Source organism: Halichoeres trimaculatus, unplaced genomic scaffold (genome assembly GCF_033239565.1).
Source record: "Halichoeres trimaculatus isolate MK-OKI-2021-1 unplaced genomic scaffold, fHalTri1.1 fHalTri1_scaffold_8, whole genome shotgun sequence".
Lineage (NCBI taxonomy): Eukaryota > Metazoa > Chordata > Actinopteri > Labriformes > Labridae > Halichoeres > Halichoeres trimaculatus.
In genome coordinates, this window is record NW_027437186.1 from 33942723 (window position 1) to 33960629 (window position 17907).

General features: G+C 39.8%; 1 protein-coding gene across 19 annotated transcripts in view; it reads left to right on the forward strand.

Annotated features, from left to right (window-relative positions):
* The window catches only part of LOC141794634 (neurexin-1a), a 469750-nt gene that overhangs the window by 11216 nt on the left and 440627 nt on the right, over positions 1-17907 (forward strand). The window lies entirely within an intron of this gene.

The window sequence follows — 17907 nt, forward strand, 5'->3', positions numbered from 1 at the left end:
CATCTTTCTTATATGTGGTGAGAGCAGCTGCGTATGTTTGTAAATGAGGTTTGATAAAAGTGTTGAGACTGAACTGACAGAATAAAAGCCGCGGCCCCCGAGTGAAAGATGCTATAAAACCCATTCAGTTAAGAAAACTTCAGAGAGGAGGGATAAAATAAACCTGAGAGGGTTTGTTAGTGTGAGGCTGTGCAGCCTCTCACATAACACATTTCCTTTTACACCATTGTTGATGTGAACATAACGATGACTGCAGCTTTGTATATAGCTGGAAGTCGCATGATTGCAGAGGTGTGGAAGAAGAGGTATTTGTGTGATTGCCAAAATATGCTGGAATAAATGAAGAGAGAATAGGAACTAGATAAAGTGTAAAATGGTGATGTTTGTCCTTGATGTTCCACATCCTTTTACTTTGGTGTCTGTAGAGAAAGATAAATGGCAAAACACCCAATCTGTTTCTTTTCTTCTCTATTTTTATTAGATAAAGAGGGAACAATCTCAGCTTGCGTCATTAGTCTGGTTTATCTGTTCTTCGTCTTCTTTCTTCTGCTCTGTTTTCAGCTCTGAAACGTGATATCAGAGCTTCCTTTTCCAATAAAACCAGCATCATTCACGTGAAGTTATTCACAGTTAGACTTTTCACATTAATGTGTTTTATGCATTCACCGTGTTTGACGTCACAGCACATAAAACAACACAACACTCCCCGCGCTGACGGAGGAGCCGGCACCTCTTTATGGCTCATTTCATGGCACTAACATTGCAAGACATAGAGATTCAATTCCCAGCGGAGACATTCGTGCTGAAATTATGTGAACTCGTGCTACCTTAAGTCACTTTGGATGAAAGCATCCACCAAATTGTACCTTCCCCCAGCTAATTTACTATTCCAGCAAGGACAGTGTTTGGATTTTTCCATCTCGGGGTAATGTGCTGCTGTGTGCTGCAGGAAGAAGGCGGATATCAGAGCCTGAAAAACATCATCACTCTCCATTTTAATATAAGGATTACAGGTAGTGCCCACGCCAGGAGTGTTTTTTAAAATGAATAGTTTAATCTGAATTCAGCAGAAGGATCAAATTTAATTGCGAAAGAAACAGGAACATAATAAATCAGCCCTCCCAGAAGTTCCCCCTAAGCCCAAACATCCATTCACTTTGAAAGTACATTGAAGTTGAGATTTTACCTGTCCATTAAATAATTTAAAAGCTGTTGTATCACTTTGATCAGATGAAAGGATTATGGGATTAGCCACCAGACCTGTCAACACTCCCCTGTCCGAGTACGAGCTCTCACAACGCATACACACACACACGAAAATCCCTTTGATCGGTTGAAACAATTATTTAAATGCACTGTTTTACGAGCGGGAAGTTCCCAGAATCCGTCCTCTACTTTCTCATTAGGGAAATAACATAGATGCATTGCATAGCTCCATATTTCATCCTGATAAAGTGGAGTGATGTTTATTCCCTCGTGCATTACCTAAACATACTAAATCAGCCAGGAAAGTAGGGCAGACCTTGACACACACTCTGTACTGTAGTTTTTACTGTTTATCTTGTACGTTATGCAACACAGAGGGTACAGTAAATGTCTGCGGATGTTTCTGGAGGAAGACCTTTCTAAGACACATTTGGAAATCCCTGAAACTTGCGTCACAGGCAAGTTAAGCCACTCCATTTCAGCTGCTAATGCCTGATGACAGTGTGCCGAGAATGACTCTGGCATACAGTAAGTGAAATTATGTCACACCTATTTTCACATTTGAGTCATGCACCAACAGCTAGCTCGGTTGTGTGATCAAATTATTCACCAGACTCACAAACCCTCTCAACAGATTTGTGCTTTGCTGCTTGAAAAGAAACGCTCTGAGTTACATCCACGTGTCGGAGTGTGCACGGGCTCAGATTTCAACCACAGCTAATCAGATCTCGCCTGTTTTGTATTATGTGCGGTTTCTGTCTCACTGATGAATTATTAAAAATTGAGGAGCTTTTGTTGCTTCTGTTGCTATGGTTAATGGTTTGAAGTGAATCGTGCAATTTCAGAAAATTTGTGCTCAGCTCTCAAGGTTACACATGCTTTTTACAAGCACTGTGGAGATCAGGGGAGTTTCATTTTGCTCTCATGAACCCGGCTGTTAATGTAGACTTTTATTAAGAAAAACGTGCCTTTTCACCCGTTTGCATGTCAGACAACAAATTTGTTTTTCTGTGCACAAATCAAGTTAGAAACAGCTGCAGCAGTGTTGAATTAAAACATCCTGAAACAATGTCTTTGGATGACATTAGAAGATGTGTGTAACATTTCGTCAACAACAGTGAAACACCTTCTTTAACACTTCTCAGTGTGAGAAGTGAGAGGATGTGGAGGTGTAGGCGTCAAACACCTTGAAACAGTAATAACAGACTGGATAAAAGCACTATTTCCAGATTAGATGTGTGACTTTTCCTAAAGAGGTGATGTCTTTGCTGCTGGTATTTAAGATGTTGATTAGATCTGTGATTGTGAAGCTTGTACAAAAGACTTTCACCAGATTTGTAACCAGTCTGTGCCCTGTCCCAGCTCCAGCAATCAGGGGTCCTCTGCAGCAGAAATGAAACATGCAAAAAACAGTGAAAGCAGGGTGATTCAAAAGCCATTGAAACCCAAAACTAGACAAGTTCAGGAACTTTTCACCTTCAAATACTTTACGTCAACTGCCAGTAGGGATGGGTAACAAATTAGGTATTTTTATAGGTACCAACCGAACTCTGTCAAAAGTACCGGGTACCGGTTCATGTAAAATCAAAAGGTACCATGTTTAGGTACCTAAATGCATCCCTTGTGACTGTGAGGGAGTGGAAGGGTAGCCAATTTTCCATGCTGGACATGAACACAGCATTGCAAGGTTATTTAATGAAGAATAAATATGTGTCGTCAAAAAATTAATAAACAAATTGTTGGGGTTTTTTTACCACAGAAACACAAAAAAGTACCGAAAATTGGTACCACTGAGTACCGGTGCCGATTGCCAGGCACTGTGCATCGGTACCGTATCGTTTCAAATGTGAAAGGTACCCATCCCTAACTGCCAGAGACCTGGAGACAGGACACTATGGTGACCGTCAGGTGTCAGGCGATTTGCAAAAGCAACAACACTAATGCAAACACTTCGACAGGCAAGTTGTGTTAAAAGCCTTTGAGCTCTAATTTGATCCCTTAAACCTGCTCAAAAACTCACCAAAATTGGCACACACCTCACATGGGTAAAAAAAATTGTATTTGGTACCAAACTTGACCCCCAACATCCCATAATTTTATCTCTAGCGCCATCTAGGCACTCAAAGAAAACGCTAAAATGACTATAACTTGGGGTAGGAATATCACAGAGAGATGAAACCGACGTCAAATTGTTTGTCTGATTGAGATGCATGAATCCCATGTCGGGCCAAAAAAACCTTATCTCACACAGGAAGCCGGCAATTTGCCTTTCAAAATAAGACTTTTCCACATTTTTGCCCTTTCTTCAAAAATGATCTCCTCTGAAATCATAAGTGTTATGGACTTGAAAATCACTAAGTTGACAGATTGGACCCTGCTTTAAAAAAGGTTTTATGGAAATCAACGTATCAGACACTGCTTTCGAATGGCGAGCCCTCAAAGTTGGTGTACCCCAAGGAACCCTTCTCAGCTCCCTCTATTAGAATGAACAGGAGTATCGCTACCAGCCCCATGCAAGCTGCAGCATTTGGGCCTCTACACACAACAGTAAAAGTGGTATAGCTTTAGAAATGACATGGATGGATTCCTGACAAAATTTCCTACAAAAATATCACAATTTTACTATCATTTCGCCACAACTCTGGCATCTTTGAGGGGTTGTTTCCAAAAATTCTGTAAATTTCACTCCTCATGAAGCAGCAGTGATGATGTCACACACTGATTAGGGGTTCCGTGCAGCTGGTCATGTGACTCAGCAGAGGAAATAATACATTATATCCATTGTGATACCTCTAAGAGGGTCAGAAAGGGATGTAACCTTGACAGTAGAGGTGAAATGTCCAATACTGCTTGCAGCTTTATCAGCTTTTATCTCTTATTCTTGTCTTAGGTAGCAGAAACAGAAAAAGTAGTATGTTTATTTGATCTGTGTAGGTTACTATTGCTCCTTATGTCCCGGCACCAACGAGACAACATTTCAAGACTCCCATGTTTCCCTCCTGTGATGGTGGATCCTTTTCCCCCCTCCAATTCCTTCTACCTCCAGCTATTAGCATGATGTCATCAAAACACTGGCCCTCAGAGGGTGTATTGCATGACTGTGTTAAGTATCACTGCTGCTGTATATGACCTCCAGCTACGAAGGCTGCTCAGGATCCCATCACTCTGTATTTGTTTCTGTATAAGGAGGCAAATCAGTGAGAAATTTCTGTTTGGTTGACGCTCTGGCTTGGTGCCTGAAGTCAGCGCTGCATGTTTGTGCCAAGTTTCATCCCCAGGGACAACTCAACTTAACACAGTGAAAGCAGAAATGAAGCAGAGCAGCGGACAGGGTTAGAATGGGTGGCTGAACAAGTGAACTGACAAGAATGCAATTGAAACTGTTTAAAGGTGCAGGAGAGGAAGGGCGGCGTGCTTTTTTAATGCATTAGACAAATCCTGGGTCCTGGCTCAGGCGCTCACATGAAGCAACTCACATGAAAAATGGAACGTTGTTGAAAAGCAAAAACAACCACTTTCAGATGGTTTATTAGCATGTCTCCACGTGAATGACATGTATGACTTAGTTTGAAGTAATAGGAAGCTCTTTCTGTGATCTTTGTGCTCTAAAATCAATTCTCAAACCAAAATATTGATACTTTTGATACTTAATTAATGTGAGGTCCTGTAAATCATAAACAGGAACAAAGTGAAAAGTCACCAAACTGTGCAGTGATGTGCCATTCTGTGGGAACTACTTTTTCTTCCGCCTAGTTAAGTGTGTGATGCGTGAGCGCACCTGCATGCTGTTCAGTCTGTCACTCACTCACACACTCGGCCTCAGCCTATAGTCTGCAGTTTGTATGGAGCTATTTTAGTTCCATGAACAGCCAAGATGCACTTTGTGATACATGCAGAGCTCTGATGCTGTTGGAGTTGTTCATATCAGATATGAAATAATGTCAAAATAAATACATGCTTTAATAAAAAGCTGCATGAGTTTGTTTAGAGTAATAAAATGTGTGTCAAGGAGATGATCTCACATTAGCAAAAAAAAAAAAAAAAAAAGCCTAGATTAATTCAGGTAAGGTTCCCCAAAGACTTGATCATTTAAAGTGGATTACAAACACCAGGTGCCATTAAATTACCAAAAACAAAAAAAAAATCCAATAAACGGTCATGGTCAGTTAGGAAAAAATATGTACTATAAAAAAAAAATAGAAAATCATTTAATCAATAAAATGTATCCATTACTATTTAGAACCTGTCTAATTTGCTTGAACTGTTGAATAAAAAATATCAAAATGTAGGTATTGACAAACGTGAGCACTCATTGTCCCATTTATTTGATTAATTGAATTTTTAACTGTCGATTTCAATTCAGTGAAAGGATTTAAAATGCTTTTTTTTTTTTTTAACCAGACATAAAAGAAGTATTGGATCAGTATCGCTGATACTAGCATGAATTTTACCTAGTATTGGATCATGAAAGATTGGTGGTATTGAACATCACTACATCAGACGGATCCACCTGCAGTAGCTCTCCATGGTGCTGACCAAAGAGTGGTGCTCTGATGCACCTGTAGGCTGCACAACTACAGTTCATTATAAGCTGTAACAGCAGGGACAATAACCAAAGTTAAAAATAAAAAAAATAAAAAAAGTTTCACAAAATATTGTTCTGATCCCAGCCACATGAAGCTGAATGTTTCACAACTTTTTTTTTTTCAACAGAAAAAAAGGCTCATTTTACAAAGATGGAGTATCTAACTCTAACTGAGTGACAAAATTTTACCATGCTCTTTTTAAAAGCCATATATATATATATATATATATATATATATATATATATATATATATATATATATATATATATATATACACTCCAGGGAGGTGAAAAGTTCGTAGCCTGAGTAGGAAGCAATTATGCCAACACTTTCTGGTACTTCTGGCACGATTTATTTTCAGATAAAGTGACGCTGATGTAGTGTTTGAGGAATTTAAAAGTAGAACCAGAGTCATTTTGTGAATATGGATAAAAACTGGCACCATGGTGTTATCAAATATCTGCAGAAAAAGCAGATATTTGGGTTAACCCCCAAGGACGTTCACACCGACATGGTTGCCACATTAGGGGATGATGCTCCAGTTTTATCAACTGTGAAAAAGTGGGCAGCTGAATTCAAGAGGGGTAGGGAGAGGCTTGAAGATGACCCAAAGTCCAGATGACCTGCCACAGCAACAACCCAAGAAAACATCGACCATGTTGAGAAATAAACCATGCCGTAAGTGTCAGAAAATGTTGAATTTAATGCATTCCAAGTTTCATCACTATGGCATAACTCCTTCCAAGTTAGGCTACAAACTTTTCAGCACACCGTAGTAAATAAATTGTGAGAAAAGTTAACGATGGGCCTGGGACCTTTAGGTCCACCCATAACGCCGCCCCTGCTTTTAGACACGCCGTTTGCTCAAGCACAAACCACATGACCTGACTGTATCTCTGTCAGTGTCACCGTCTGGAAGCCTCCCGCAGCTTCACTCAGACAAAAGCAGATTAATAGCACACCGCTGTCTCCGAGTCCAAAGACAGATATTGGGATCAAAAGATTAGAGGGATTTTCCCCGCGGATTTTTGCCTTGTTTAAATACAACTGTTCCTGACTGTCAAAGGGTGTTTGTGAAATTCTTTGACACCAAACTCCTCCTTTAAAGGGATTTGACCCTTGCACAAGTAAACACATCAGGAAATCCACGCCGAGCTGGCACACATGGCTGTATTTACCATGTTGATCAGCCGTCATGTCGAGTTTCCAGGATATCATGTGATGCATAATTCATAGATGGAGTGATTACCCCTGCAAAGATGAGATGTCATGAGCGGCACCTGGCAGAAAACTAGCTCTCAAAACATCCTCCATCTTTGTCAGCTTTTCAGACACTGACTCCTCATTCATACCTGTGTTTTATGTAGAAGAATATCCCACTTTGCATAATTGCTGGGTGTTTTCTATCAGATCCGAACGGTTTGATCTCACCTACGTGGATACAGAATGAAGCTGTACGGAGGCGAGCGTTCGCCTCTTTAAATCCCAGGCTGGAGTCGATATTTTCTCTTTGAAAAGAAGCTGCCTTTGATGCCGCCGGTTGGGTGTCATCCCTCATGAGAGTCGTCTGAAATGCCAAAAACAAGTCGAAAGCGCGCTGCCGTAATTTGAAAGCTGCTGCACTAATGATGGAGCGCAGACAAATCACTTTTCAGGAACATTTTTGCGAGACTTTGAAGACCTTTTGACTGTGAAAAATAAACCAAACTTCACTTCATATACCCCACGTTTAGAGGGTTTTGCAGGAGGGTGAGCCTCAGAATTATTGATACCTGATCCCTTATTACAGCTCCTGAATTCAATTAAAAGTCTGCTTTTTCTTGCACTAATCATCGACTTCACTAACACCAGGGATCTGTCCTTTTCTCACACTTCTGCCTATTTTGTCATTTGTAATGGAGGATGGCGTGGCTTAATGTTAACAGTACTTAGAGCTTAGCTGTATTTAGCACACAGTAGCTTTATTAATACTTTTTTAGCTGAAGAGCTCCTCTTCAGATGGGGATTTGTCACACGTCAACAGTTGGATCCAAAAGCGCTGCTTCCTTAAAGGCCTGCGGAGCATATTTAGCTGGAGGGGTGATTGGTGAACAGTGGTACACATTATTTTAACACCAGGATGTGATATATCTTACAGCAAAAGTACAAATAAGCCGAGCCTGTGCTGACAGAGTTGTATGTTACGTTGCTTTCTCAGTTCTCCTGTCAGGCTTATTCCCAAGTGTTTAAAGATTTACTCCACATCTGTAATTCTATCCCAGATACATCCAATCCAGGGATTAAGGTTATTACAACTACTGTATAATCTACTACCATTATCCTGTTGGATCATTCCAACCCATAAGATGTAAAAGAATGGTGAGAGGTCACCAGCACATCTGCTCCAACAGTCCTCTCTGTTTGGGCTGTCTCCTTGGGATTGACTGTATTGTCCACACACCGTCTGTCTGGAGCTCCTCAGAAAAGCTTCATCATAAGCTTCAATAAATTCCTGGCTCTGTGGCTGTTTTCCCTTTCAGTTCCTAATTATTTAATAAAAAAATATAAGTGATGCTCGAATGTGAAGCTACAGCCGCACCAGGTAGCTAGCTTAGCTTAGCCTACTAGGTCTTTTCAGGGTGCTCAGAGACTTAGAGACAGTTTTTACAACGAGGCCATAGTCTGGTTAAACTCAAACATTGGACACAATCCTTTGTCGTTCAGCCATGGGTCGGGTGCAATAAGCAATAAGCTATACAATAAGCAATAAAGGAGAAATATGTGCTATAATTGTCCAAAAAGGATGTGTGCAATAAGTTCTCCTTTACTGTATAACTGTAAACATAAGTGGAATTGAATAGAATAGGATAGAATATAAAATACTTTATCCCTGAGAGGAAATTCAGGAGTCATAGCAGCAATCAAGAAAACAGGTGTAAGGAAGTGTATAAAAAGTGCAAAAAGTATAGTCATTTGATGCGTATATAGCGCTGGCATATACATACATTTCAATTTTTTTGTGGATGCATGGTTTTCTCTGGAAGAGCATCAGTCAGCTTTCAAGAAGGATGTATCTTTTTGATTTTTTGATTTTTTTTTTTTTTTTTTTGCTTGAAAGCAATCATTATAAACAAATATACATTTTCAAGTATTTATTTTTCCCATTTTGCATAAGAAATAAATATTACATAACAAATTTGCTAAGAGTATGTACCATGATACAATATGCAATTGAATGCACAGAAAAAAAAATTGGTATTGGCTAAATGAGTTGTTAAATATGGGCATATCAGATATTGGACAAAAAATCCAATACCATGCATCTCTACTATTTTTATTCATTATTTATCCGATCTATTTCACAAAGAGGAGAGCTGTTCCCTAATGCTGTTGTTCTTACGCACTTTGTGCTACTGTTCAGTGCAAATCTAATCTAATCCTTTCAGTAGGAGAATTGCTGAAAAATTTTTGCTCAGTCGATGATTTAAACAACATTTATTGATTGGCTAACTAAAAGGGTTCCCAAACTTTTTAGCCCACAAGCCAAAAAATAGTGGTGCTGGAGACCGGTTACCCCCTGCTGCAAGAATATACCAAAAAAGATAGACGGTAAAAAGGCAGAAGACACTTATTTCAGCTCAGTGGTTGAAAATAGACTACCTGTGTATCCTAAAGTAATCTGCTGCAACTGATACAGTTCACCATATTTTAAGTATATAATGGATGAAACATTCAATTGTAAATACTTGTGTTTTTGGATGGCCCTTGTACCCTTATATGAGCGTTTTGTAACCCTAACTTTGGGAACCACCGAGCTAACCAATGAAAACAGTCTGAGAGTTTGAGATTTAATGTAAATCCTTTTTTCCAGGGTAAAAAGACGATAAATATCACTTCTACAACTGGGTACAGAGTTAAAGTTTCTTGCCTGTTAGCTTAGATCAGCTTAAATTAACATCTGAAACACCTCCTGTCACGCTGTGTCTGATTTTACCAGGGTTGTACGGATACTAAAGCAAAATAAAACTTATTTAGTGTCAATATATAATCCTGCGGCTGAAATAAACTGGAAAACACTCTTAAAAGCTTCACAGCAGAGAGTGATCTATGAAGATTATTAGCATATTTACTTGTGTGTGTTAGCAACGAGGCTGCAGCTTCTACGTTTTAATTTAGATTAAACATAAACACTTGATCTAGCATAGCATGAACACTTGATACACCTGAATATTTCTGATTACCCAGAGCTAATGAATTCACCTTAGCTTTTTTAAGCATAGATTTAATCCAAGGAATAGTAGAAAACAGTCAGCCCAGCTCTCAATATCTCCTTTGATAAATTTCATGTTGTGTTTTCTAACTTGTTAATTGTTAAGTGTGTTTAAAAATACCATCCCATATCTTAAAAAAATGGGGGAGCAGAAAGTCAAAAGTACTTAAAACAGAAGAAAGCAGCTACCCAAGACATGACTGGAAGTTACAAAATGTTCTCTATTTCTTCACCTATAGACTTGCTGGCATGTTTGTTTTAAGCTAGCTCACAACACTCTCAGGTACACGGTGGTGAAATGACAGCACTTAGTCATTCCTCTAGACTGTGACACATAATATACCAGAGTCTCTCCACACCTTCAGTTTGAATCCGCTGTCCTGCAACAAGTGCCCATAAAGAGCGTTTTGTTCTCAAGTGTTTGTGTCACTGCTGACTGTCTTAGCTGGTGAGAGCAGAAATTGCAGAGTATAGCCACAGCTGTGGGAGCTATCAATTTCCATCAGAGTGGTCGGTCACTCTGCCCGTTTCCTCTTTCGCCGCTCTCACTGCTGCTTGAGGAGGATAATGAGGAAGATGGTGAGTGTGTAATACCACTAACACTGCTCTGCTGGATAGATGCATTAGGTTTAGGCTGAGGTACTAAGAGATGAGCCCCCAGTTATACTCATTACTCTTGATTTGCCTCAAATTGTAATTTAACAACAAATCGATCGTCTGGTGGCTCTGACCTTTGCTGGAAGGCTTTTACATTTTGCCTTAAAGCGCCTCTGCGACAAGGGGCTCTGGAGCAGCGTTTGTGTTGCTATTTTTCAATTCTACAACTGTCTAATGGGCTGCTGAAGAGTCGCTACCTTTTGTTCCTCTGTGTTGTGTGGTGATGACATGATACAGCCTGATAAGTAACACAGCAGAGCAGCAATAAGGAACTCTATTTCTATCTGACGTGGGACTTATTACAGGGATTCATTCTGTTGACTTTTGTGTGTTTTTCAGAGATGGCGAGGTAAAGGCTGCGCTTTCCTTTGGCCTTGTTTATTATATGACGAGAACTCAAGGATATCAGTTCCCAGCTGATCCGCTATCTGAGGTGGACACCTAATACTGTTTGTCATGAATAAAGGATAAAAAAGAAAAACAAACTCTCCATTTTCCCCTTGCTTTGCCTTGAACACTAGGAACTCTTCTTCCTGACATCATTTAGTGACGCTCCAGCTCTTAAACTGTTACTTTAACTGCTTGTGCAGCTGTCCAATGGCAAATATTTAGTAGCTCATTTGAAAGGATGTTCAAATATTCACACAGATTTTATTTGCAACAGAGTTTCGGCTTTGCTACAATGAAACGTAGCAGGGGATGACCTACTTTCACTGAGCTGGTTTGATAAACTGCTTCAGTTTGAGGCTGTTTAATAAAGAATTGAGCTGCTTTCATTAGGAGGTGTCAGCTCTTAATTATTTATCAAATTGAAAGTTACTTAACTTATCACTAATTTTCACTTTATGACATTTATAATTTGGCTTTCAAATCAAAGTGACTTCATCATCTCTTTACTGACCAGCTCTGCAAAACATCGGGATGCTGTGAAAGTCGAATAATGAATCGTGAATGGCTCCATTACAGATGCAGGACATGAACACACAGACTGTTTTTGATGTCAGACATATTATTAAAAGTTTGAGGAGAAGTCCGACTTCTCACACAACTTTCTCCCAGAGATTGGGTCCATTTGTTTTAAAGCTGCTACATTACACACACAATTAGGCGCTCTGAGAGCTGGCTGCACAAATCCTTTTTTTGTAATGGAAAGCAATTATTGAAATGCAGCAATGACTGCAAATTTCATATTGTACAAAAAAAGGAATAAGATAAATAAAAGTAAGAAATAACAAGACTCTTTAAACACATTTGTGCCTTCATGCATGTTTGGCACTTGAAAGAAATGTATTTGGGTTTGTTTTTTGGTGGCTCTTACGGACATGTTTATCAGCCATGAAAGTAACATTTGAATAATCTTTTTGTGAGATACTTCTTTTAGTCATTTCTGTTAAAAAAAAAAAAAAAAAAAAAAAAAAATCAGTCACCTATCCTTCATTTGTCTCTTGATACCAGATGATCAGTGGTCAGTTTTCAGCAGTGTTAAGTGATGCGTAAACATCAGCAAACTCTGCTTCTGGCCAAGGAGAATTTTCTCCATTAGGGGGCGATGTGAGAAAAACATGTCAGAATATCTCTATGGATGGATCAGGATCTGGATTTTACATTGACCATAAAATCAAAGGACGTAGTCTCCCCAACATCACCCGTCTGTTTCTGAAAATGGATCTTTGAAGCAGATTGGCTATCATGGCCATATCGTAATTGACTGGGGCTTTGAATCTCCACACTAGTCACACTAGTGAGCTGAGCCGTGCCTTTGATTGGCCAAACTTGCTATTTTAATATCCTTTGAAAGAGTTAGAAAAAAGAAAAAGATTCATCCCAGGTTAATTTCGACTTTGAAAACAGCTTATTTTGGCTTGGTGTGTTTGTGACTTCCGGTACTTCCAGAGACACCCTCTGTTTTGACCTCAAACATTTTTTATCCCCAAATATTCCTTATCCTGCATTCTGAACTATTTCTGTTCACCAGTGTTAACCTTCTCTACAAAATTTTTGAACTGTAATCTTGTCTTGTATCGTCTAATGTGTTTTTTGTCTCATATTTTCACATCATGATAAATACATTAATGTAAAGATGTCAGCTGCAAGAGGTCTTGAGCTTTTGCAGAATACACGATTGACAGAAATTGTAAATATTCCCATAATTTAGAACAGGATTCATGTCTGTCTGAAATTAGTCTGGTACCCTCCGAGGTTTCTGCCGTTAAAGGGAAGTTTTTCCTTGCCATTTTAAAGTGCCAAATGCTGCAAAGTCCTGTACTCATGGTGGATTAAGATGAGATAAGACTCCTTATCTTGTCTTGATGTTGGGTTTCCGCAAATAAAATTTTATTAACATTTACGGGTCTAGACCTGTGAATGTTTTTGTTAAGTGTCTTGAGATAACATTTGTTATGATTTGACACTATACAAATAAAGATTGATTGATTGACATGAATTTAAGCGAAGTTTAATTAACCCCTTACCGCTTGAATTAGTTTACAACTATATCAAAATATTGTTTTTGTGTTTCTTTTGCATTCTTATAGATCCTACATTGAGGGGAGACAGTTGATTTGAATACAGCTCACACAATAGTTATTATTAAGTTATATGATGTGTATAGATACAATAAGTTCACACTCTGACCAATATATTGGGACATGGTGCTTTGGTACTATCTTTGGTATGCGTAGAATATAAATCAACAGGCATTAGTGGGATACAAAGGTCATTTCAGCTGCATCAAGACCTGGCAGGGTATGTTGTCAATTGACAACAACAGGCATCAAGGGGTTAGTTTGAAGATGGGGTCATGGCGTTTGCAGATAAATTGCTCTTGTTATGCTTGATGAATATAACTATATACTTGCCAAGTTTTTATTATCAAAAATTCTTTTACTGATTATTTTAGGTTGGAACTGTAATTGGCTTGATTCCTTCATTGCTTTTCTTTAGGGCACCCCTCACTCCCTGCCTTTGGATTGTGGCTAAAGGTATCTGAGATTCTAAGTTAATACAGTATGGGAGAAAAAAAACAACAACACCACAAATACATCATAAGCTTCCCCAAATGAACCTCAGCAGCTTTAATCCACTGACTGATTAATTAGCACCCAGTAAGGAGCGATGCTGACACGCTGTAATCAGCTGAACAGCCTTGTTACTGTTGTTTGATTGGTACCCACAAAGTGTTGTGTAATTTGTCATGATAAACGTCTGCCTCCATCACACCCAGTTAGATCCCACTTTAAAAGATGATCAGTAACTTCATAACAATTTGCTTTCAGAGGCAAATTCCCTTAAATATTTTATTTTATTAACAAACGACACCTAATGGAAGCTTTTAAGAGCAATGTCACCAGAGTTATAACCTCCTGAATTCTCAGCTGAAACAACATTTAAGACATAAAAAAGAGCATCCGACGGCCCCCCCAACGCCTCTGATGTCAAGAGTGGAGGACAGGACGCTGATTCAGTCAGACAGCATGCTCTAAAATTGTCAAATGGCAGAGAAAAATGAATTATATCTGTTGCTGGATGTTGTGTGGAGTGAATGTGACACATGTTCCTTCATGTGAAGTGTAACGTCACCCAGAACCCTCCCTGCTATCGCCATGTGTCCTCAGCCCGCCGCGTTCAGACCCTCAGCAGAGCAGACGTGGACGTCTTAATGACATTTCATCCAGACGCCTGATAGGAGCCAGTAAAGGGTAGAATAGTGGATTGAGTGATACAAGTCTGGCTTTGAAGGGACTGTCACTTCGGTGAGAATCAGTTGTCACAGTTGTGAGTTCACAACCGGGGCGTCGAGGTTGTGTCGAGGTGTCAGAAGCATGTAGAGCGAAAACAAAGAGGAAAAAACGCTGCGTGCGTTTATTTATAGGCTCTGGTTTCTTCCTTCTGTCCATGCACCAGATGTTTGATATCTTTAGAGCAACCAATTTGAATCGTAATATAATTATTTCCCATGAGCCACACACCATGTCGATGATCACCAGCACAAGACCATCAGAGATGCAGATCATCTGATAGACAGTTGAGTGCATTTTGGTGTAGTGTTACCAGCACAATAGCAGTGGGATCACTTTGTCAGGGGGATTAAATGGATTTACGTCTGTGGATTAGGATGTAACCAGCTGGGTACATTTGTGGAGGGAAGTGTGTGTGTGTGAGTGTGTGTGTGTGTGCATGATAGAGATAGGGGGCTTGTTTTAATGGTCTCTGTCAGGTGATACTGCTGTTAGAGGAAAGCTTCTTTTCTTCGGACCACCGCAGAATGAAAGCGCCTTTAGCGTGGCCGCAGTCGGTCGGGGAAGAAATGCTCGCGGACTCTGTTTGCTGAAACGATGGAGCTCACCTTCAGAGATCTTTAAACCCTTCCCTGACATTTATTAAATGTCAAAACCAGAAGCTTTTAGTGAGTTTAATGCTTAATAAAGTGTGTTTGGAGGGTGAGTTGCATGCATGTCCCACAGTATGATCATAAACAATTGGACATGTTCATGATCGTTCCTGTAAATCTATGTAAGAAGAGTTGTTTGAACACCTTTAACTAGAGGAAGGGAATCGCTAAACCTCAAAGTTAGCTGCACGATAACCTGTGAAACAGTTTACTACAAACCAAAACGAACTGAACAGCCATTGGTTTGAAATGCAGAGGGAGGATTTATCAGAAACTGCATCTTTTTAACTCTTCATTAAATGTTAAAGGTCCCATATTCTGCTCCTTTTCTGCAGTTTAATATGGATCATTGATGTCTTCATGAAATGGTAATAACATTTTTTGGTCCAAAAAGCCAATAAATCAAGCACAGCAGCATTGTTTCCAGGCTCTCATAGCCCCTCTGTTCAGAACGCTCTGATTTAGTGGGCGTGGCCTTCATATGTAAATGAGCCACAGCTGATACCGCCCCACTCTGAGAGCGGCGCCACGAGCTCCGAGTGCACAATGTTTAGAAAACAGCGAAGCTCGTTTACCGTAACATTACAGGCTAAAACAACAGGCTAACAGCAGCTAAAGTTAGCATCCTGAAGCTAACACAGAGACAGGGGGGGACACTGAAGAAAAGCTCTTACATCTGCTCCACAGCACACAGCATTTAAAATACTCACATTTCCAGGGTCCCAGGTTTGTTGGAGGATGGTTGGTAATGTGCCTGGATTCAGGACCAGTCTATTCGCTAACCCTCTGTTGGACTGTCCAAAGTTGGAAAAGCAGTCGGCTGTGAAGTGACTAGCACATGCATGCACAGTTTTACTGAGTGTAGCTGGAACATTTCCTTGATAAATGAACTCTAGACACTTAGTCTGTCTTCTTCTGAGATGGGGAGCTTGTACATGGAACTTTATGGCTGTTTACAACCAAAAACAGAGCAGTAATGGCAGTGATGGCTGCTGGAGTAGCAGCAGGGAGGGTAGTGGGTGGGAAGGGGGTTCAATCAAGTCAGACTTGCTCCTGATTGGTCAAAAAAGGGAATCATTGACGTCAGCAAATCCCTTAAAATCCAAACAGCTCGTTTTAGGTCAGGATTTTACATTCACAGGCACTGCTAAGTACAGATTTTGTCATTAAATATCACATTTTGTGGGCTGGGAGGAAAGTCAAAGACCCACAAATTTCACTAAAAGACTTAATAAAGTGATTTTTGCATAATATGGGACCTTTATTTTCTTATCTCTCATCATGTGGTCACTTTGCAGCTGCCAGCTTCATGCTTGCCTTGTGTGATTTTTGTTTTCAGCAGTGTGCTTTTTGTCATCAAGCTAACCTTTTTGTGAACAAACTGCACCTCCTCTCTCAAGGTTTATAAATCTGCACACATTTCATCAAAGTTAATATTTATCTTAAAGAGTCTATGAATCATCTCCTGGCTCCAAGGTCTTGTTTAATTGTGGACCTGTTTTAATTCTTAAGTTTTGACTTCTAGAAATATCTGATTATTTTTTTAAAAAAAGAGGTAAAACAAAGAAATTGGAAAGTCAGTCTGTTTCATTTCCTCGTCAGTTGTTCACAAAACGATGATTGGGATTGTTTTTGTGCATGGTGTCTGATTTGAAGAGGGGAACCGGTGCCGATGGTAAGTTTCGGGTCAAACAATCGCTTCAGTCTGGGAAAGATTTTAAAGAGGTAGGACTTTATTTTTTAGAGGAAATTGGGCTTTTCTGCCAAACTGGGCGCTACAGCAACTGGTTTGACAACAGGAACGTTGTTTGTTTTTTCGGTGTTGATCAGACATTGCATGCTACTGTCTCTTTAAAAAAAATGCTGACTGTGTCTCATCAGTTACTGTCTCCCCATTTCATGCCATTTTGTCTTGTTGTGTTGTTTTAAATATTAAATACTGAGTCAGTGTCCCAGAAAACTTTAAGCGCTCAATGATGAACAGATCTGTTGACTGATTTTTTGTTTTGTTTTGCTCTATTTATACGCTGCTGGCCCTCACACCCTCCATTTCTAGATCATTTTGCATGTTCCCTCTCACATCTTTCGGTCCACTCTGTTTATTAGCATGATGCTAACCTCACCTGTTTGCTTCAGCTTCACCTGTGTGTCCTCCTCATCTCCTGTTCTGGAGTAACAGATGCATCTTTTTAATCTCCACGCTCTCACTTTGACTGTCGCTCAGTGTCGGGGCGTATCATGTCAGTCTTCTTCTGCATTTCTAAAGAGCTCACTCACAGATTTCTGCTTTCACTGCCGTGACCACATCACCTGAAAATTCCTGCTGCAGTCTCAGGACCTCTCTGAACGCTCTGACACCTCAGGCGCTGTTACCCCACAGCCGTCACTCGGTTGTTTTCTCTTGCACTGCATTTCATCACTTGTGGCTACGAGCGTTTAAAAAGCAGAGATTCACAGATTCCACTGACTCTGTTGAATTAAAGAGTTTTCATGCAAAAAGTTTCAGTCTATCAACTTAAATAAATAAATTTAAAAAAGGAAATAAATGTAAGATTTGCAGAGTTGAACACAACAGGATGAACCAGCCTCTCGATCAGCTTCTTACCCCCTCACCGTCGTATGACTCATGATCGATCCTGGTTCTTAAATCTTTTAACAGGGATGCCAGTTTTTATCTGCTGCTAACAAAGACCAGTTTGAAGGAACGTAATTCTTCAAGGTTACGTAAAATATTCAGTAGAGCTCGTTCCGTTAAATCTCTGTCCTGCTCTCCAGGTCAGTGCGGAGCTAAAGCACAATAAAAAGTCTTATGCATAAAA